This window comes from Bos indicus x Bos taurus, chromosome 7 (assembly GCF_003369695.1).
Source record: "Bos indicus x Bos taurus breed Angus x Brahman F1 hybrid chromosome 7, Bos_hybrid_MaternalHap_v2.0, whole genome shotgun sequence".
Lineage (NCBI taxonomy): Eukaryota > Metazoa > Chordata > Mammalia > Artiodactyla > Bovidae > Bos > Bos indicus x Bos taurus.
In genome coordinates, this window is record NC_040082.1 from 39,215,313 (window position 1) to 39,237,740 (window position 22,428).

A 22,428-nucleotide genomic window follows, 5' to 3' on the forward strand; every position below is an offset into this window, starting at 1 on the left:
CTCATCATGAAACACAGCTTAGTCACATGCATAATTAAATTGATTTTTCTTCTTTTTAATTTACGCTTGGCTTTTGGCCACAATGAAGGCTGCTTGCTGAGCAGATGGCATAGACCATTTTTCCTGTCTGTTCAATCAGCTATCAGCAACTGCTCAGCCACTGGTCAATTGGCCTGACTCAACCAGAAAGTGATGTTTTTGGTTCCAAGGGCAGACAGGATCTATCACCTCATGGTTTAGATAACATTTTTCCTCCAAGGGTCAGGTCAGACTCTGCTGTCTGATGTCATAAACTCCCAAGCAAATGGCAGAAATTCAGCATTATGGTAGTGTTCTCAATGATCAGCCAGGAAGTCTCCAGCATCTGGCAGAGTGAATTATGGCTCATTGAGTAAGACATTCATCACCCTCTTCTTAGAAATAAATTCCCTTTGTTTCCTCAGAGAATCACAAACACTTAGAGCTAGAAGTGACTTTGAAGGTTATGTGTTTAAATGTTTCTGCAGCAAAATCCATGGGGTGAACCTAATTGTGTCTGCTGCAGGGACTCTGATGTAGGGATTCAGTCTATATGAAGTTCCCATAGATCTTCTTGGAGAACTAGTGAGGAAATATATTGGAGCTGACTGTTTGCTCTAGGCTAAAATTCATGGGCGGAGATGGGGAGCAAGAGTTGACCCTTAACTCTTGAATTGAACCAACTCTAAATTTGAGTCCAGTTCTTAGATGGTCTGTCAAAGAAGGGGGATAATTCTGAATGCTATGCTTTTTTGCATCTTGCCCTGTATTCTGGCCCCAAAGTAACCATCCCCAGATTCCCAGAAGAAAGGGCACAGTAAGAAATTGTATGTGTGAGTCGAAGGAATCGTAACACAAGGTTCCAAGATACTGAGACAGCAAGAAAACTCTACTTGGGGGGGAGTCTGACAATAGTTTGGTGTTATGATTCTTAGTGATGAAAGCCTGACAAAAGGCAGGTCAAGGTGGGAGAGGTGAGAAGGAGCAAGGGGCATTTGTGAAACAGGTAGCCTGTAACCTCTTGAGCTATGCGACCCAAGACTTGGCTCAAGGGAAGCAGTAAATATGGTGACCTGGAGAGCCTGGAACAAGCAGTTGTACAAAAGAATGCCAGTGGATACTAAGGAGGTGGTCATGTGACCTATGTTCATCCATCTGTCTCCTCCCATGACCTTGCAATCTTGGGAAAATTGATTGACCTTCATTCATTCCATCCATGGTGACTTGACATTGTCAGTTTGGAAGGCTCTTCAATATTCTCTCTCAATCTCTCTTTCGTGCTAGTTAGAGTTAGGCTCTGTTGATTGCAATTAAATTACCCTAACTGCTATAACGTCCCTTTATGAATTAGGTAATTGCAAAATAGACACCTAAGGAGTAATTTTGGCCCTTTAGGGGTCTTGAGCCCTGAAGCTACCAGTTCATCACTGTCCTACCGCTTGAACATTGCCAAGCACAGCTGTATGTCTGGGCTACTGGGTGATGGAAAAGTGTCAGGAGTGAACGCCTGACACTTTGCTATAGGAAGAAAACACAGATGGTTAGCTGTCATGATATTTATCCCTGTCAAAAATCATTGTTCCCTTTCTTGTCTCAGTATGACCTGTTCCAACAGAGAGAGAGGGCTCTGGGAGTCAGCATAGCTGGAACCAGCTCTGCTTGGACTCTGGCTATCTGTGTGACCGTGAGCAAGTCATTCCCCTCTCGGCAGTCAGTTTACTCACCTATAAAAGAGTGAAATAGCACACAGAAATGCAACATATAATATATTTTTTTATTTTATTTTTTAACTTTACAATATTGTATTGGTTTTGCCATACATCAAAATGAATCCACCACAGGTATACATGTGTTCCCCATCCTGAACCCTCCTCCCTCCTCCCTCCCCATACCATCCCTCTGGGTCGTCCCAGTGCACCAGCCCCAAGCATCCAGTATCGTGCATCGAACCTGGACTGGCGACTCGTTTCATATATGACATTATATATGTTTCAATGCCATTCTCCCAAATCATCCCACCCTCGCCCTCTCCCACAGAGTCCAAAAGACTGTTCTGTACATCAGTGTCTCTTTTGCTGTCTCATATACAGGGTTATTGTTACCATCTTTCTAAATTCCATATATATGCATTATTATACTGTATTGGTGTTTTTCTTTCTGCCTTACTTCACTCTGTATAATAGGCTTCAGGTTCATCCACCTCATTAGAACTGATTCAAATGTATTCTTTTTAATGGCTGAGTAATACTCCATTGTGTATATGTACCACAGCTTTCTTATCCATTCATCTGCTGATGGACATCTAGGTTGCTTCCATGTCCTGGCTATTATAAACAGTGCTGCGATGAACATTGGGGTACACGTGTCTCTTTCAATTCTGGTTTCCTCAGTGTGTATGCCCAGCAGTGGGATTGCTGGGTCATAAGGCAGTTCTATTTCCAATTTTTTAAGGAATCTCCACACTGTTCTCCATAGTGGCTATACTAGTTTGCATTCCCACCAACAGTGTAAGAGAGTTCCCTTTTCTCCACACCCTCTCCAGCATTTATTGCTTGTAGACTTTTGGATTGCAGCCATTCTGACTGGTGTGAAATGGTACCTCATAGTGGTTTTGATTTGCATTTCTCTGATAATGAGTGATGTTGAGCATCTTTTCATATGTTTGTTAGCCATCTGTATGTCTTCTTTGGAGAATTGTCTATTAAGTTCTTTGGCCCATTTTTTGATTGGGTCATTTATTTTTCTGGAATTGAGCTGTAGGAGTTGCTTGTATATTTTTGAGATTAGTTGTTTGTCAGTTGCTTCATTTGCTATTATTTTCTCCCATTCTGAAGGCTGTCTTTTCACCTTGCTGATAGTTTCCTTTGTTGTGCAGAAGCTTTTAAGTTTAATTAGGTCCCATTTGTTTATTTTTGCTTTTATTTCCAATATTCTGGGAGGTGGGTCATAGAGGATCCTGCCATGATGTATGTCGGAGAGTGTTTTGCCTATGTTCTCCTCTAGGAGTTTTATAGTTTCTGGTCTTACGTTTAGATCTTTAATCCATTTTGAGTTTATTCTTGTGTATGGTGTTAGAAAGTGTTCTAGTTTCATTCTTTTACAAGTGGTTGACCAGTTTTCCCAGCACCACTTGTTAAAGAGATTGTCTTTAATCCATTGTATATTCTTGCCTCCTTTGTCAAAGATAAGGTGTCCATATGTGCGTGGATTTATCTCTGGGCTTTCTATTTTGTTCCATTGATCTATATTTCTGTCTTTGTGCCAGTACCATATTGTCTTGATGACTGTGGCTTTGTAGTAGAGCCTGAAGTCAGGCAGCTTGATTCCTCCAGTTCCATTTTTCTTTCTCAAGATTGCTTTGGCTATTCGAGGTTTTTTGTATTTCCATACAAATTGTGAAATTATTTGTTCTAGCTCTGTGAAGAATACTGTTGGTAGCTTGATAGGGATTTCATTGAATCTATAAATTGCTTTGGGTAGTATACTCATTTTCACTATATTGATTCTTCCAATCCATGAGCATGGTATATTTCTCCATCTATTAGTGTCCTCTTTGATTTCTTTCACCAGTGTTTTATAGTTTTCTATATATAGGTCTTTAGTTTCTTTAGGTAGATATATTCCTAAGTATTTTATTCTTTTCGTTGCAATGGTGAATGGAATTGTTTCCTTAATTTCTCTTTCTGTTTTCTCATTATTAGTGTATAGGAATGCAAGGGATTTCTGTGTGTTGATTTTATATCCTGAAACTTTACTGTATTCATTGATTAGTTCTAGTAATTTTCTGGTGGAGTCTTTAGGGTTTTCTATGTAGAGGATTATGTCATCTGCAAACAGTGAGAGTTTTACTTCTTCTTTTCCAATTTGGATTCCTTTTATTTCTTTTTCTGCTCTGATTGCTGTGGCCAAAACTTCCAAAACTATGTTGAATAGTAATGGTGAAAGTGGGCACCCTTGTCTTGTTCCTGACTTTAGAGGAAATGCTTTCAATTTTTCACCATTGAGGATAATGTTTGCTGTGGGTTTGTCATATATAGCTTTTATTATGTTAAGGTATGTTCCTTCTATTCCTGCTTTCTGGAGAGGTTTTTTTTTTTTTTTTATCATAAATGGATGTTGAATTTTGTCAAAGGCTTTCTATGCATCTATTGAGATAATCATATGGTTTTTATTTTTCAATTTGTTAATGTGGTGTATTACATTGATTGATATGCGAATATTGAAGAATCCTTGCATCCCTGGGATAAAGCCCACTTGGTCATGGTGTATGATCTTTTTAATGTGTTGTTGGATTCTGATTGCTAGAATTTTGTTAAGGATTTTTGCATCTATGTTCATCAGTGATATTGGCCTGTAGTTTTCTTTTTTTGTGGGATCTTTGTCAGGTTTTGGTATTAGGGTGATGGTGGCCTCATAGAATGAGTTTGGAAGTTTACCTTCCTCTGCAATTTTCTGGAAGAGTTTGAGTAGGATAGGTGTTAGCTCTTCTCTAAATTTTTGGTAGAATTCAGCTGTGAAGCCGTCTGGACCTGGGCTTTTGTTTGCTGGAAGATTTCTGATTACAGTTTCGATTTCTGTCCTTGTGATGGGTCTGTTAAGATTTTCTATTTCTTCCTGGTCCAGTTTTGGAAAGTTGTACTTTTCTAAGAATTTGTCCATTTCTTCGAAGTTGTCCATTTTATTGGCATGTGGTTGCTGATAGTAGTCTCTTATGATCCTTTGTATTTCTGTGTTGTCTGCTGTGATCTCTCCATTTTCATTTCTAGTTTTATTGATTTAATTTTTCTCCCTTTGTTTCTTGATGAGTCTGGCTAATGGTTTGTCAATTTTATTTATCCTTTCAAAAAACCAGCTTTTGGCTTTGTTGATTTTTGCTATGGTCTCTTTTGTTTCTTTTGCATTTATTTCTGCCTTAATTTTAAAGATTTCTTTCCTTCTACTAACCCTGGGGTTCTTCATTTCTTCCTTTTCTAGTTGCTTTAGGTGTAGAGTTAGATTATTTATTTGACTTTTTTCTTGTTTCTTGAGGTATGCCTGTATTGCTATGAACTTTCCCCTTAGGACTGCTTTTACAGTGTCCCACAGGTTTGGGGTTGTTGTGTTTTCATTTTCTTTCGTTTCTATGCAAATTTTGATTTCTTTCTTGATTTCTTCTGTGATTTGTTGGTTATTCAGCTGCGTGTTGTTCAGCCTCCATATGTTGGAATTTTCAATAGTATTTCTCCTGCAATTGAGATCTAATCTTACTGCATTGTGGTCAGAAAAGATGCTTGGAATGATTTCAATTTTTTTGAATTTACCAAGGCTAGATTTATGGCCTAGGATGTGATCTATCCTGGAGAAGGTTCCGTGTGCGCTTGAGAAAAAGGTGAAATTCATTGTTTTGAGATAAAATGTCCTATAGATATCAATTAGGTCTAACTGGTCTATTGTATCATTTAAAGTTTGTGTTTCCTTGTTAATTTTCTGTTTAGTTGATCTATCCATAGGTGTGAGTGGGGTATTAAAGTCTCCCACTATTATTGTGTTATTGTTAATTTCTCCTTTCATACTTGTTAGCATTTGTCTTACATATTGCGGAGCTCCTATGTTGGGTGCATATATATTTATAATTGTTATATCTTCTTCTTGGATTGATCCTTTGGTCATTATGTAGTGACCTTCTTTGTCTCAACATATAGTATTAAGAACAGCAGAATTGCTGCGCTGCTGGGAAAATGCAGGTGAGCTGGGTGGTGGTGGTGGGTGGAAATCTGCCTACTCAACTGCTTCTGTTACCTCTTCCTTTGGTTTTTAAGGAATCCTAGAGGTCTGATAACTACAGGGCTAGGTGATCTCTAAGGGACTTTCCAGTCTAGAATTCAATCAATTTTAATTTCTTTTTACAAAACAGCCACATTCTCCTTTTCTCTAGCACTTCCCTAACCATAACCTTCATCACTCCATGTGCACATACCTTCTCTCTGCATACAGGGAAGAAGAAAATGGGCTGTTTATGTGTTTATTTGCTGAGTGAATCTTCTGTATTAGATAGCCAAGATTACTGATAAGACTTAAAGAGCCACAGTAACTCTAGTAGAACCTCCTCCTGCAGGTGCAAAGCTTGAGCCCTCTCCAGGCCACCTATGGCCACTGGTCAGGCTTTTCAGGGCCTCATGGCCCTGAAGTGGAATTACAGAAACACTAGAAGTTCTGAAAGTCCCTAGTCCCTAGAGCCCATGTTTAGACATCCTAAGGATAAACTGCTTCTCTGAGAGCATCATGTGCCATACAGATAGATGTATAATCTGATACTTAAAGGTGTACAAGAGGTACCATCATTTCTATTTACCCACATTCCTTTTTCAAAGAATCTCCCCTTCCTTTTAAACATACTCTTGGAAGTTTTGCTAAAGAGGTACTAAAGGATGCATGTTTGTACTTGATGATCTCTCCCTGTTGCCTACTAGCCTTTGCTGACTGGCCTAGAATTAGTCACCTGACTCAAGTATGACCAATCAGTTCTTCTCTACTGAGACACAGACTCCCTGTTACTTATGCTGATGGACATGGAGCTATATGGGAATATGGCTATGGGACAGTCATCATGCTGGACCATGAGCAATAGTGGAAACCAGCATGCCAAGAAGAGAACATAGTAGATACAAAAAGTGAAAGTACAGATTAGAGAACATGAGGAAGCAGAGAGAGGGGGTGGTAGGTGCTCTCTGATATTGTTCTCATTCCACAAGTCCCTTTAATACTTTCATATTTAGCTTACTTTAGAGTCCTTTGGATGCTTCCTTTAAACCTGAATTTTCAGTTGAACTAGTCAGAATAGGCACACTGGCAATGGAAAATCCTTAATTAAGATAAAAATCTTAATGAAAAAAGTCATGGTACCATCTACCCTGAAAGGGCTTGTTTTATTTACTCAACTGATATTTACTTAACCAAATTGTGTCAGTACTGTGCATACCAGCATGATGGATACAGTGATGAACAAATATTTAGAGATTCAAAATTATCTCAAGTGTGGAATGATTGAAGGAAACACTGGTGAGGAAACAGTTTGACAGTGGTCATCCTTTGTTTGAAGGGAAGTGATAGGAAGAAGAATTAGACTTTGTTGGCCCAGAGGGCAAAAGAGTTGACAGGCAGAAATGAGATGAAGGTTGATGGGGATTCAATACAGGAGAGAACTTTCCAGCAGTTTGGCACTGTCTATAGATAGAACAGTTCGTCTAGAAAGTTGAGTTCTCTACCAAGGGGCCAAATGGCACCAGTTTTAAGGAATTTTATAGGGTTGATGCAAATATTAGATGAAAGTTTAGATGCTGCTGCTGCTGCTAAGTCACTTCAGTCGTGTCCGACTCTGTGCGACCCCATAGATGGCAGCCCACTAGGCTCCCCACTTCCTGGGATTCTCCAGGCAAGAACACTGGAGTGGGTTGCCATTTCCTTCTCCAATGCATGAAAGTGAAAAGAGAAAGTGAAGTCGCTCAGTCGTGTCTGACTCTTAGCGACCCCAAGGACTGCAGCCTACCAGGCTCCTCCGTCCATGGGATTTCCCAGGCAAGAGTACTGGAGTGGGGTGCCATTGCCTTCTCCGGAAAGTTTAGATGAGAGGACCTCTAAGATTCGGCCCCAAAGTTCCAGGTTCTTATTTTACCTTGGACCTTTATGGTTTGCATGATTTCAGGTAAGTTATCTAACTTCTTTGAGGTTGTTTTCTCATTTTTGTGATGTTGTTGTTGTGAGAAATAAATGATGTGGCACTTGGTAAAGATCTAGTACTGAGAAGGAACTTGGTAATTGTTTTCTTGATTCTCCTCTGCCACAGGTGAGGTTTTTTCTTGAAATACTTTCTCAACTGTCACTGCCAATTCAGGGATCTTATTTGTTTTAAGCAGCTATAGTTAAGATGATATAGCTATGTCTTGTTCTCCTTGCTTAGCATAGGGCTGTGCACAAAGAAGGGCCTTAATAAATACTAGTAGATGTGACTTAATACGGAGGCTTAGCTAACAGTCCTTATGGCAAAATTTATGTGAGAATTCATGTTCTTTTTTATCCTTTAAAATTAAATACCAAGTCACAAATAGATATAGTATACACACAGAATTCCATGCACAGATATGCATGCATGCACCCAGACTGCACCTAAACAAATGCATACAGCATGCAGACAAGCATGGCCATGCACACTCACTCACACAGTCAGGCACAGACTTTCACTTCCCCCTCCCTGTAATCAAGAAGATGGAAGAAGAATCTGCCTGTGGAATGAGTCACAGAGGCGATTGGGATAAAGGGCAGGATTCAGCATCCCTGGGGAATCTTTATTTATAGCCCTGGCTTCTGGAGAGGGGGCTGAAATAATTCCTAAGGAGCTTCAGTGATGGAGAGCGATAAGATAACCAAGAGATGTCATTCCCACCACTGTACTCTCTTAGAGGCAGGTGCCTGTTGCTGCTGGAGCCCACAGAAGTGCTGTGTCACTCAAAGGCTTGTTGTCCACCGGGAGGAGTTGAGCTGACTGTGTTCTAGCTGGGCCATAGGCAGTCACTGGGCCCTTTTTCCTGGTGCACAGACAATCTCTATGCTAATCTGAGCAAATCCTCCCAGCTCCAAACAAACAGAAGCCTCTCTGAGCCTGTAGAAGCCTCTGATCACAGAGGATGCAGTTTAGATTCAAAATGATACAGCCTAATCCACTCACCCAATGGTCCTGCACCTGTCAACACTGTGGTTTCATAATGGGCAGAGCAAGTTCATGGGGGCAAATGCAACACCAGACTCAACCTGCCCTCCCAAGGGCCAGGGAAGGATAAGGAGAGGCAGCTGGCTTTTTGCTGGGCTTTGAGGGACACTGGCAAAGTCCAATGGGAGAGGTGGGCAGGGAGTTCTTTGAGTGCAGACTCTGTCTCATCTCCTGTTGCACTTGAAGCACCCAGAACACTCCTGACAGAGGCAGTATCTAGAAGATTTTATCTAGAAGATCTTAGCTGACAACTGGATACATGCAGGATCTCTTCAGTTTCCTGGTGTATGAGGATGCCAGTTATGGTTCTTGGGTAAGAAATATGCTAGAAAGGAAAGAATATTTTCTAGGGAGTCAGGAAGACCAGGGCTCCAATCCTGTCTCTTCTCCTAGAGGACCTGGGGCAGGTCACCTAAGCTCTTCAATCTTCAGTTTTCTCATCTGTAAAATGGTAACTCACTGATATTGACTATGTTTGGGGGCTATGCTAAGGATTAGAGATGGTACAAGTATGTTACTTATGTGCCCCCTGAGAGAGATGAATTTGAATATGAAGCAGTCAGTAGTACTTTAGTTGAACTAATTGGTCAGATTGTACCTGGCAGAACAGGGACCGCCAAAGTTGTCTGGGACTGTTTGTTCTATGGGCCCCTTACTTCTGAGCCCTCTGTATGGCCCAGAGTCCTGCTTTGAGTGTGGGTTCCCCTCTTAGCTCCCATGGCTCTCAGTTGGCTTACGTGTGAGCCTAAGCCTTTGCTCCTAGCTGAGGTGGGCAATCCCTTGGACTAGATACCTGTTGTCCAAGTGCAGACCCTATGTTCTTCCCTCATATGCTCTTTTTCTTCGTCCCTTACCCTCACATTGGCTCCTGTTCCTGAATGTGGCATAAGTAAGAGCTGTTGCTCACCTACGAACTCTTGATTCAAGTGGGTCCTTCTGGGCCTGCTGGTCCTGACCTCCCCAACATGTCAGGATTGCCTGAGACTAGCCTGGTGTTTGGTCCTGCCAGTTTCCATCTTTGATTCCCAGGCCTAGTTCAGTCTTGTAGTCCTGATGGGACAAAGTTGAAGAGCCCTGGACCTGTTCTTCCAGAATATAGAGAACCCAATCCAGAATTTGAGCCTTGAAGGTTTTCCCAGGGAAAGTCAGAGGGCAACAGAGAGCAGGAAGTGAGTCCAGGGAGAGAAGGAAGAAGCAGGAAGTGGAAGGGAGTCACATTAATGGTATAGTGCCCAAGCTTATCCATGAGATGAAGAGTAGTCACTCCAGCCACCATTAAAAAAAACACTGAAAGAATAACATAGTGATTACTAAAAGCCCAGGCTTTGGAACCAGACAGACCTGAGCTTGAAACCTGGCTCTGTCACTTGCTACCTTGGGCAAGTTGCACCATCTTTCTGAGTTTGGGATCTCTCACTTGTAAAATGGGGTCAGTAATGATACCTGCCTCTTAGGGCTGTTGAGAGCATTAAATGAGACAATGGATGTAAAGTTCTTAGCACACTGCCTGGCATGCAGCAGGCAGTCAATAAGATGGTGGCTGTGATGAGAGACTTGTTCTTTGATCCCATCACTGGTGGCTGCTCAGGGTCATCAGCAGTATCTGATGAGGCAGTGGGTTTGAAGGTATTCAGAAGCCTGGAGAGCATGATGTCAATATAAAGTATAGAAATAATTATTTTATTTCTCAGTTTTTGAAATTTGCTAACTGATGTGCTATTGGACATGGATTGGGCATCTGGCAAATAGTGCATGAAGGACTCCCACGACTAGGCTCCTAGTCTGATATTTTAATATGCAGTGGGATGGAAAGGGCTTTGACAGGGTCTTCCTATTGTCCTGGGGCCTTCTAGGACCATCAACATTGCTCAGTCCTTCCAGTTTAGCAGAGTAGGTTATAAGAGGAGAGGGTACATAGGACCAGGAGCTGAAGTTTTACTTGCTAACCATTTCCCAGAGCCTGGGACTCTGAGGATGCCTGGAACTGAGTGAGCCAAGGAAGAGGTGACAAGGGACCAGGCAACAAGCCCTGATTTATGACCTGAGGCTCTAATTCCAGAAGCCACATCATCAGTTCCTTTGGGAAAGAGCTTTAGCCAGATGAACTGTCCTTCCAGCTGCAGGACTGAGTCCCAGGCCTGCTCCCAAGGGCAATGGGGTTTTACACACCCTTCAGTTCAGTTCAGTTCAGTCGCTCAGTCGTGTCCGACTCTTTGTGACCCCATGAGTTGCAGCACACCAGGCCTCCCTGTCCATCACCAACTCCCGGAGTTCACTCAAACTCATGTCCATCGAGTCGGTGATGCCATCCAGCCATCTCATCCTCTGTCGTCCCCTTCTCCTCCTGCCCCCAATCCCTCCCAGCATCAGAGCCTTTTCTCTTCACATGAGGTGGCCAAAGTACTGGAGTTTCAGCTTTAGCATCATTCCTTCCAAAGAACACCCAGGGCTGATCTCCTTTAGAATGGACTGGTTGGATCTCCTTGCAGTCCAAGGGGCTCTCAAGAGTCTTCTCCAACACCACAGTTCAAAAGCATCAATTCTTCAGCACTCAGCTTTCTTCACAATCCAACTCTCACATCCATACATGACCACTGGAAAAGCCACAGCCTTGACTAGACAGACCTTTGCTGGCAGAGTAATGTCTCTGCTTTTGAATATGCTATCTAGGTTGGTCATAACTTTCCTTCCAAGGAGTAAGCGTCTTTTAATTTCATGGCTGCAGTCACCATCTGCAGTGATTTTTGGAGCCCCAAAAAATAAAGTCTGACACTGTTTCCACTGTTTCCCCATCTATTTCCCATGAAGTGATGGGACCAGATGCCATGATCTTCGTTTTCTGAATGTTGAGCTTTAAGCCAACTTTTTCATTCTCCTCTTTCACTTTCATCAAGAGGTTTTTTAGTTCCTCTTCACTTTCTTCCATAAGGGTGGTATCATCTGCATATCTGAGGTTATTGATATTTCTCCCGGCAATCTTGATTCCAGCTTGTGCTTCTTCCAGCCCAGCGTTTCTCATGATGTCCTCTGCATATAAGTTAAATAAGCAGGGTGACAATATACAGCCTTGACGAACTCCTTTTCCTATTTGGAACCAGTCTGTTGTTCCATGTCCAGTTCTAACTGTTGCTTCCTGACCTGCATATAGGTTTCTCAAGAGGCAGGTCAGGTGTTCTGGTATTCCCATCTCTTTCAGAATTTTCCACAGTTTATTGTGATCCACACAGTCAAAGGCTTTGTCATAGTCAATAAAGCAGAACTAGGGGAAAGAAAACCTGGAGAGCAAATTCTAGATGAGGTCAGGATGGGAATCAACCCTCCCAATGGCCAGCAGAATATCTGAAACAAAAATGCCAGGCTCCTAACTGTGGAAAGGGGTGATAGAATTCATAACAAGATGATCTTACTGTCAGCTAGGCAAATAAGAAGGGGCAATGGTCCTTCACTTTGTATTCCATCCTTATCTTACAACTCCTACAGACGCCACAGGGGCTGATTCTGCTCAGCCATATTTTAGGTCTTTCCCAGCATCCCAGCTGACATGGAGCCATCTTAGTAGAATCTTGGGATGTCCTGTACGGCCACATCTTTCACAGGTGGTAGGTTTTACAAACACCTACATTCTTCCCTTCTTTTTCGCAGAACTGTGTGGGTAGCGATGTACAAAGTGGACCCTTCTACTAGATATAGGGATGAACCATGTTTGGGCTCATTCAAACATGATAATCCCATTCTCATTTGCTAACCATTAGGTTAGCAGTGGTCATGTGGTCTTGCTCCCACCAATGAGACCTGTGGCAAAGTCTTCTGCAATCTTCTGGAAAGAGTTTTGTCTTTGATGAGAGACATGAGAAACTCTAGTCTCTCTTTTCTTTCCTTTCTATGTCATTCAGTGAGGAGGTGGTATTTGGAGCTGTGGCAACCATATTGTCACCATGAGGAGAGAGCAACAAACACTTCAGACAACCTGTCCCAGAGCCTTGAAATTGTTGAGCAACTGATCTAACTCTGCCTCTGCCAACTTGCCAATTTCTGTTAAAGCATTAAAAGTCTTTACTGTTTAAGCAACTTTTAGTCAGTATGTTGTTATATATGTATATGTATCCCAAAGCATTTTAACATACATACATCATGGATACATACATTTTAACATACAATACATACTATTGTATAAATAGTACCTCTTCTCATTTGACCTCCTCTCTTTCCTCTCTGTTCCCTGCCTTAACCCAAGAGACTCAGACTTGGTTGCCTGTAGGAGCCATATAGAAAGGTGAAACAGGCCCTGTGTAAGAGAAGCAAATTGGAGAGTGAGGATTTCTTGTAAAGTGGCTGGGGTCGGTTAACCAGCTCTAGCTGGTAGTGGCCATCAGCAATTCTAGCATGATGTGGTAAGATAATTTTATTTTTCAAGAGAAATCAGAAAACTATATTTTTATGTGTAACTTCACCATTTTATATGTACATTTAAATTTTAAAGAAAGATACTGCATGGACTAAACCAACACATCTGAGAACTAGTCTAGAGGTCTCACATTGTGTCTTGGCTTTGGCCCCCAGATTATATCTCTTCATTGGTTTGATCTCAAGTGTGGGTTGTGAGTGACTGCTTTCTGATTTTGCTGTTGGATGGGGTTGTGTTTGTGGCTTGAAAGATACAGAGATGGGAGATAGAGGATGGGGGAAGTGACAGCAAATGCCATAACTGTTGTCTGCCATCAACACACTACATTTACAAGACCGCAAACCTTCGCCCTGCAGGATGAACTTCCTCTTTTTATACCACTTGTGATTTTACTAAAAGGGTCACTGTCATTCTCTCTACTAAGCCCCATTACCAGAGACCCCCTTCTCTTATCCACACACCACTATGGTTCAGGCTGTAAGGATGGGAGTGAGGAGAATCTGTCCTACCAAACAGTCAAGAGGCTAATAAGGTTAGGGAGTTGGATGCAACCTCCTAGGAAGTTGCCATCCTATATGATATCATTAGTGCTGTGGAGACACAAATTTTATCTGGGAGTAAGCCTCCTCAGTCCCACTTAGCCCAGTAAGTTCTCAGTTCTTTTTAGGAAAAACATATCCCATGGAAAATCCAAAGACATTGTTTGCAGAAAGAGGCTTGCATTGAAGTATCATTCCTCTTCCATGCTAAGAGCATTTTGGGGTGGGTGGATGTGTTCAAACACATCCTCCAAGCAAAAGTTATGGACATTTTAGACCCTTGCTAAACTAACCTGAGGACTCTCCTCCCCCAAGGCAAGTCCAGAGTTCTTGGGTCTGGTCATGCAAGTGTTGCATGACCCAGGAAGGTGGCTTAATTTAAGTCTACAGGCTATAAAATTGGAAATCTTTGTGTTTTTCTTTAGGTCACCAAATTAAAAATTTTCCAGGGTGCCTCTGTCGAAAGGCATCAGAAAAGAGCTAGCATGGATTTCATGTGGTGCATTGTACACAGCCCAGTGATGCCCTTCGGTGACAGGAGAGGATGAGTCACCACCAGCTTTGGGGATTGAGAAGAAATGTCAATGAAGCCATGAATAATAGGTGCTGTACTGACACCTAAGAAAGTTAAGGGCAGGAATTAGTTGGCAGGGAAGAAAACAGTGTGTGTGGGAGGTTAGCTAGAGTCCTACAGAGCTTCTGCAGCTCACTACCATTTGATTGGAGAGCCAAGAAAAAAGGAAATTTCTTTCATTTTAAAGGAAAAATATGGGTGTTTTGGAGAGAGGGCTCCTTCTTAAAGGTCAGAGAGGCGGACTTGATGTCTTCTAGAATTCTCTTCATCATGGCTGAGAGGGCTGGCAGTCAGAAACCAATGAATTTAAGCACACCTTCAAGCATTTTGCAGAAAGGCAAAGTCCAATCTTGGCCACTTCCAGGCAGACTCTAACATGCAGAAGTGCTAAGGGATGCTAGAGTGGGTTTCAGTCCCTGCCATCAAGACAGTAAGGGATTCTGAAGGCACTTCCTACCCTCTGCAAAGGAAAAAAGCCGTGAGGTTAAAGAGCTGGGGGTTGTGCTTCTATAGAAGTTCTGATCAAATGCTTTCCTGGTGATTCATTCTGGAAGGACCAGCAAAGGATGAACACGAAGAAAATGGCCAAGTGCCTCCCCATCTGAGAGTTGTTTCAATTGCTTGTCAGTCTCAATCAGAACAATCTCAGTGAGGGCAGATTTAGAAGCCTGTAGACAGTCTAAGAGGAAAGTAGGTGACATTACCCCTATTGCTTCCACTATAATGGATGTTTCTGCACCATCAACTAGTATGTGTAGATTGAGGGGTTATGGGCCAAGGTGAGAACAATAACAACAGAAATCATCACAGGTTGAGTTCTGTAAAAGCTGGTACAGAGACAGGGTTGGTGTAAGGGACCAACACCTGTGGAAAGGAGATGGACCAACACCTCGGGATTGGGCAGTGGGAGAGGTAGAACTCTGATGTTCATTTGTGTTGTTCTGCTGCACTGTGTCCAAAAAAACCCAGCCTTTATCAGTTACTGGACATGGGCTGCCAGGGAAGGGCACAACTTTGGGCAAGGTGGCTCTCTGTAGCTGAGACAGTCCTGCTTGAGCTGATAGCATTCACAGCAGTGGGCATGGCAAGTCCTTCCATGAAGTGAGAAATGAAGCAGTATATTTCTGTGTCCTTCAAAAAATTAAAATCTCGAATCCAGAGAAGGTCATCTTAAAACAGCCTCTCAGAACCCTAAGCTGCCTCTGTGCTTAGTTGCTCAGTCGTATACAACTTTTTGTAACCCCATGGACTGTAGCCCACCAGGCTCCTCTCTCCATGGGGATTCTCCAGATAAGAATCCACTGAAGTGGGTCACCATGCCCACCTTCAGGGGATCTTTACAACCCAGGGATCAAACCCAGGTCTTTCACATTGCAGGCAGATTCTTTACCATCTGAACCACCAGGGAAGCCCAAGAATACTGGAGGGGGTAGCCTATCCCTTCTCCAGGTGATTTTCCCAACCCAGGAATTGAACTTGGGTCTCCCGCATTGCTGGTGGATTCTTTACCAGCTGAGCTACAAGGGAAGCCCCCAACCTGCCTCTGGAGCAAGGAAATTGGACAAAACAACTGAAATGCCCATGATGGTAGAGAGATCAGACCATGGCAAGAACTCAGGATTTGGATTCAGATAGACTTGGACTCAAAATCCATACTAATACTTACTAGCTATGTGACTCTGGGCAACTAACAACTTTTGCTGAGTTCCATGACCTGCTCTATAAAATGGGGATAATAATACATGTTGGTCCTGGGCCTGTGTGTCCTCACATCCATGCCTTTTCCTCCCTACCCTGTTCTATGTCTCAGGAACTGATTTCTGCAAGCTGTTGTTTCCATGCTTCTGTGGCAGCTAGCTTCTAGCTGGGTTTGGCCAATGGTGAGGGCATCTGGTCCCATCATTTCATGGGGAATAGATGGGGAAACAGTGGAAACAGTGTCAGACTTTATTTTTCTGGGCTCCAAAATCACTGCAGATGGTGACTGCAGCCATGAAATTAAAAGACGCTTACTCCTTGGAAGGAAAGTTATGACCAACCTAGATAGCATATTCAAAAGCAGAGACATTACTCTGCCAGCAAAGGTCTGTCTAGTCAAGGCTGTGGCTTTTCCAGTGGTCATGTATGGATGTGAGAGTTGGATTGTGAAGAAAGCTGAGTGCTGAAGAATTGATGCTTTTGAACTGTGGTGTTGGAGAAGACTCTTGAGAGCCCCTTGGGCTGCAAGGAGATCCAACCAGTCCATTCTAAAGGAGATCAGCCCTGGGTGTTCTTTGGAAGGAATGATGCTAAAGCTGAAACTCCAGTACTTTGGCCACCTCATGTGAAGAGAAAAGGCTCTGATGCTGGGAGGGATTGGGGGCAGGAGGAGAAGGGGACGACAGAGGATGAGATGGCTGGATGGCATCACCGACTCGATGGACATGAGTTTGAGTGAACTCCGGGAGTTGGTGATGGACAGGGAGGCCTGGTGTGGGTCAGGGCCACATTCATGGGGTCGCAAAGAGTCGGACACGACTGAGCGACTGAACTGAACTGAACTGAATATACATGTTTCATTTGCTATTCTCTCAAATCATCCCACCCTCACCTTCTACAGAGTCCAAAAGTCTGTTCTTTACATCTGTGTCTCTTATGCTGTCTCGTATATAGGGTTCTCATTACCATGTTTCTAAATTCCATATATATATGTTAATATACTGTATTAGTGTTTTTCTTTCTGGCTTACTTCACTCTGTATAATAGGCTCCAGTTTCATCCACCTCATTAGAACTGATTCAAATGCATTCTTTTTAATAGTTGAGTAATATTCCATTGTGTATATGTACCACAGCTTTCTTATCCATTCATCTGCTGATGGACATCTAGGTTGCTTCCTTGTCCTGGCTATTATAAACAGTGCTGCGATGAACATTGGGGTACATGTGTCTCTTTCAATTCTGGTTTCCTCGGTGTGTATGCTCAGCAGTGGTATTTCTGGGTCATATGGCAGTTCTATTTCCAGTTTTTTAAGGAATCTCCACACTGTTCTCCATAGTGGCTGTACTAGTTTGCATTCCCACCAACAATGTAAGAGGGTTCTCTTTTCTCCACACCCTCTCCAGCATTTATTGTTTGTATATTTTTTGATAGCAGCCACTCTGACTGGCATAAGGTGGTATCTCATAGTGGTTTTGATTTGCATTTCTCTGATAATGAGTGATGTTGAGCATCTTTTCATATGTTTGTTAGCCATCTGTATGTTTTCTTTGGAGAAATGTCTGTTTAGTTCTTTGGCCCATTTTTTTATTGGGTCGTTTATTATTCTGGAATTGAGCTGTAGGAGCTGCTTGTATATTTTTGAGATTAGTTGTTTGTCAGTTGCTTCATTTGCTATTATTTTCTCCCATTCTGAAGGCTGTCTTTTCACCTTGCTTATAGTATCCTTCGTTGTGCAAAAGCTTTTAAGTTTAATTAGGTCCCATTTGTTTATTTTTGCTTTTATTTCCATTGCTCTAGGAGGTGGGTCATAGAGGATCCTGCTGTGATTTATGTCAGAGAGTGTTTTGCTTATGTTTTCCTCTAGGAGTTTTATAGTTTCTGGTCTTACTTTTAGATCTTTAATCTGTTTTGAGTTTATTTTTGTGTATGGTGTTAGAAAGTGTTCTAGTTTCATTCTTTTACAAGTGGTTGACCAGTTTTCCCAGTACCACTTGTTAAGGAGGTAGTCTTTTCTCCATTGTATATTCTTGCCTCCTTTGTCAAAGATAAATTGTCCATAGGTGTGTGGATTTATCTGGGTTTTCTATTTTGTTTCATTGATCTATATTTCTGTCTTTGTGCCATTACCATACTGTCTTGGTGACTGTAGCTTTGTAGTATAGTCTAAAGTCAGGCAGATTGATTCCTCCAGTTCCATTCTTCTTTCTCAATATTGCTTTGGCTTTTCAAGGTTTTTTTGTATTTCCATATAAATTGTGAAATTATTTGCTCTAGTTCTCTGAAAAATACCATTGGTAGCTTGATACGGATTGCATTGAATTTATAGATTGCTTGAGGTAGTATACTCATTTTCACTATATTGATTCTTCCGATCCATGAACATGGTATATTTCTCCATCTATTTGTGTCATCTTTGGTTTCTTTCATCAGTGTTTTATAGTTTTCTATATATAGGTCTTTTGTTTCCTTCAGATCAGATCAGATCAGTCGCTCAGTCGTGTCTGACTCTTTGCGATCCCATGAATTGCAGCACGCCAGGCCTCCCTGTCCATCACCAACTCCCGGAGTTCATTCAGACTCACGTCCATTGAGTCAGTGATGCCATCCAGCCATCTCATCCTCTGTCGTCCCCTTCTCCTCCTGCCTCCAATCCCTCCCAGCATCAGAGTCTTTTCTCTTCACATGAGGTGGCCAAAGTACTGGAGTTTCAGCTTTAGCATCAGTCCTTCCAAAGAACACCCAGGGCTGATCTCCTTTAGAATGGACTGGTTGGATCTCCTTGCAGCCCAAGGGACTCTCAAGAGTCTTCTCCAATACCACAGTTCAAAAGCATCAATTCTTCGGCACTCAGCTTTCTTCACAGTCCAACTCTCACATCCATACATGACCACTGGAAAAGCCACAGCCTTGACTAGACAGACCTTTGTTGGCAGAGTAATGTCTCTGCTTTTGAATATGCTACCTAGGTTGGTCATAACTTTCCTTCCAAGGAGTAAGCGTCTTTTAATTTCATGGCTGCAGTCACCATCTGCAGTGATTTTGGATCCCAGAAAAATAAAGTCTGACACTGTTTCCACTGTTTCCCCATCTATTTCCCATGAAGTGATGGGACCAGATGCCATGATCTTCGTTTTCTGAATGTTGAGCTTTAAGCCAACTTTTCACTTTCCACTTTCACTTTCATCAAGAGGATTTTGAGTTCCTCTTCACTTTCTGCCATAAGGGTGGTATCATCTGCATATCTGAGGTTATTGATATTTCTCCCAGCAATCTTGATTCCAGCTTGTGTTCCTTCCAGTCCAGCATTTCTCATGATGTCCTCTGCATATAATTTAAATAAGCAGGGTGACAATATACAGCCTTGACATACTCCTTTTCCTATTTGGAACCAGTCTGTCGTTCCATGTCCAGTTTTAACTGTTGCTTCCTGACCTGCATACAAATTTCTCAAGAGGCAGATCAGGTGGTCTGGTATTCCCATGTCTTTCAGAATTTTCCACAGTTTATTGTGATCCAAACAGTCAAAGGCTTTGGCATAGTCAATAAAGCAGAAATAGATGTTTTTCTGGAACTCTCTTGCTTTTTCCATGATCCAGCGGATGTTGGCAATTTGATCTCTGGTTCCTCTTCCTTTTCTAAAACCAGCTTGAACATCAGGAAGTTCATGGTTCACATATTGCTGAAGCCTGGCTTGGAGAATTTTGAGCATTACTTTACTAGCGTGTGAGATGAGTGTTTCCTTAGGTAGATTTATTCCTAAGTATTTTATTCTTTTCATTGCAATGGTGAATGGAATTGTTTCCTTAATTTCTCTTTCTGTGTTTTCATTGTTAGTGTATAGGAATGCAAGGGGTTTCTGTGTGTTAATTTTATATCCTGCAACTTTACTATATTCATTGATTAGATCTAGTAATTTTCTGGTGGAGTCTTGGGGGTTTTCTTTGTAGAGGATCATGTCATCTGCAAACAATGAGTTTTACTTCTTCTTTACCAATCTAGATTCCTTTTATTTCTTTTTCTTCTCTGATTGCTGTGGCTAAAACTTCCAAAACTGTGTTGAATAGTAGTGGTGAGAGTGGGCCCCCTTGTCTTGTTCCTGACTTTAGGGAAATGCTTTCAATTTTTCACCATTGAGGATAATGTTTGCTGTGGGTTTATCATGTATGGCTTTTATGATGTTGAGGTATGTTCCTTCTATGCCTGCTTTCTGCAGGGTTTTTTTTTTTTTATCATAAATGATGTTAAATTTTGTCAAAGGCTTTCTCTGTATCTATTGAGATAATCATATGGTTTTTATATTTCAATTTGTTAATGTCATGTATCACATTGATTGATTTGCAAATACTGAAGAATCCTTGCATCCCTGGGATAAAGCCCACTTGGTCATGATGTATGATCTTTTTAATATGTTGTTAGATTCTGTCTGCTAGGATTTTGTTAAGGATTTTTGCATCTATGTTCATCAGTGATATTGGCCTGTAGTTTTTCTTTATTGTGGCACCTTTGTTAGGTTTTGGTATTAGGGTGATGGTGGCCTCATAGAATGAGTTTGGAAGTTCACCTTCCTCTGCAATTTTCTGGAAGAGTTTGAGTAGGACAGGTGTTAGCTCTTCTCTAAATTTTTGGTAGAATTCAGCTGTGAAGCCGTCTGGACCTGGGCTTTTGTTTGCTGGAAGATTTCTGATTACAGTTTTGATTTCCATGCTTGTGATCGGTCTGTTAAGATTTTCTATTTCTTCCTGGTTCAATTTTGGAAAGTTGTACTTTTCTAAGAATTTGTCCATTTCTTCGAAGTTGTCCATTTTATTGGCATGTGGTTGCTGATAGTAGTCTCTTATGATCCTTTGTATTTCTGTGTTGTCTGTTGTGATTTCTCCATTTTCATTTCTAATTTTGTTGATTTGATTCTTCTCCCTTTTTTTTCTTGATGAGTTTGGCTAATGGTTTGTCTATTTTATTTATGTTCTCAAAGAACCAGCTTTTGGCTTTGTTGATTTTTGCTATGGTCTCCTTTGTTTCTTTTTCATTTACTTCTGCACTAATTTTTATGATTTCTTTCCTTCTACTAACACTGGTGTTCTTCATTTCTCCTTTTTCTAGTTGCTTTAGGTGTAGAGTTAGGTTATTTATTTGATTTTTCTCTTGTTTCTTGAGGTAAGCTTGTATTGCTATGAACTTTCCCCTTGCTGCTGCTGCTGCTGCTAAGTCGCTTCAGTCGTGTCTGACTCTGTGTGACCCCATAGACGGCAGCCCACCAGGCTCCGCTGTCCCTGGGATTCTCCAGGCACGAACACTGGAGTGGGTTGCCATTTCCTTCTCCAGTGCGTGAAAGTGAAAAGTGAAAAGGAAGTCGCTCAGTCGTGTCTGACTCTTTGCGACCCCATGGACTGCAACCTACCAGGCTACTCTGTCTTTGGGATTTTCCAGGCAAGAGTACTGAAGTGGGGTGCCATCGACTTCTCTGGAACCTTCCCTTTAGCACTGCTTTTACTGAATCTCATAGGTTTTGGGTTGTTGTGTTTTCATTTTCGTTCATTTCTATGCATATTTTGATTTCTCTTTTGATTTATTCTGTGATTTGTTGATTGTTCAGAAGTGTGTTGTTTAGCCTCCATATGTTTGTATTTTTAATAGTTTTTTTTTTTCCTGTAGTTGACATCTAATTTTACTGCATTGTAATCAGAAAAGAGGCTTGAAACGATTTCAAATTTTTGGAATTTACCAAGGCTAGATTTATGGCCCAGGATGTGATCTATCCTGGAGAAGGTTCCATGAGCACTTGAGAAAAAGGTGTAATTCATTGTTTTGGGGTGAAATGTCATATAGATATCAATTACGTCTAACTGGTCCATTGTATCATTTAAAGTTTGTGTTTCCTTGCTAATTTTCCAACATAGCACTGTAAAGGAAGCTCACAGATTCATCGGATGTTCAACTGAAGCCAACAGTAAATGACTTCAAGACTAGAGGAAACACTGGCTCTACTGGATTTCTTGAGAGATGGTATGTCATTCTCCAGAAGGGTTCCTGCTGAAGGGATTTTCAAGGAATGTTGACTATCATCTAGTTGTGATTTTTTCATCTAATCATGCTTTATGCACTGATTTTAGAACCCAAATGTTGAGTAAGATTTGATTCCTTTAAATTCACTTTGCTTAGAATTTTCTGGCATGCTTCAACAGTGGCTCGGCTGGTAAAGAATCCACCTGCAATTTGGGAGACGGGTTCAATTCCTGGGTTGGGAAGATCCCCTGGAGAAGGAAAAGGCTACCCTCTCCTGTATTCTGGTCTAGAGAATTCCATGGACTATATAGTCCATGGGGTTACAAAGAGTTAGACACAACTGAGTGACTTTCGCTTTTGCTTTCAACATACCACTTTTTCCAAACAATTCTCCCTTATCCCTCATCTGTGCTGAATTTCTAGTTTCTTAAAATTTGCATAACAT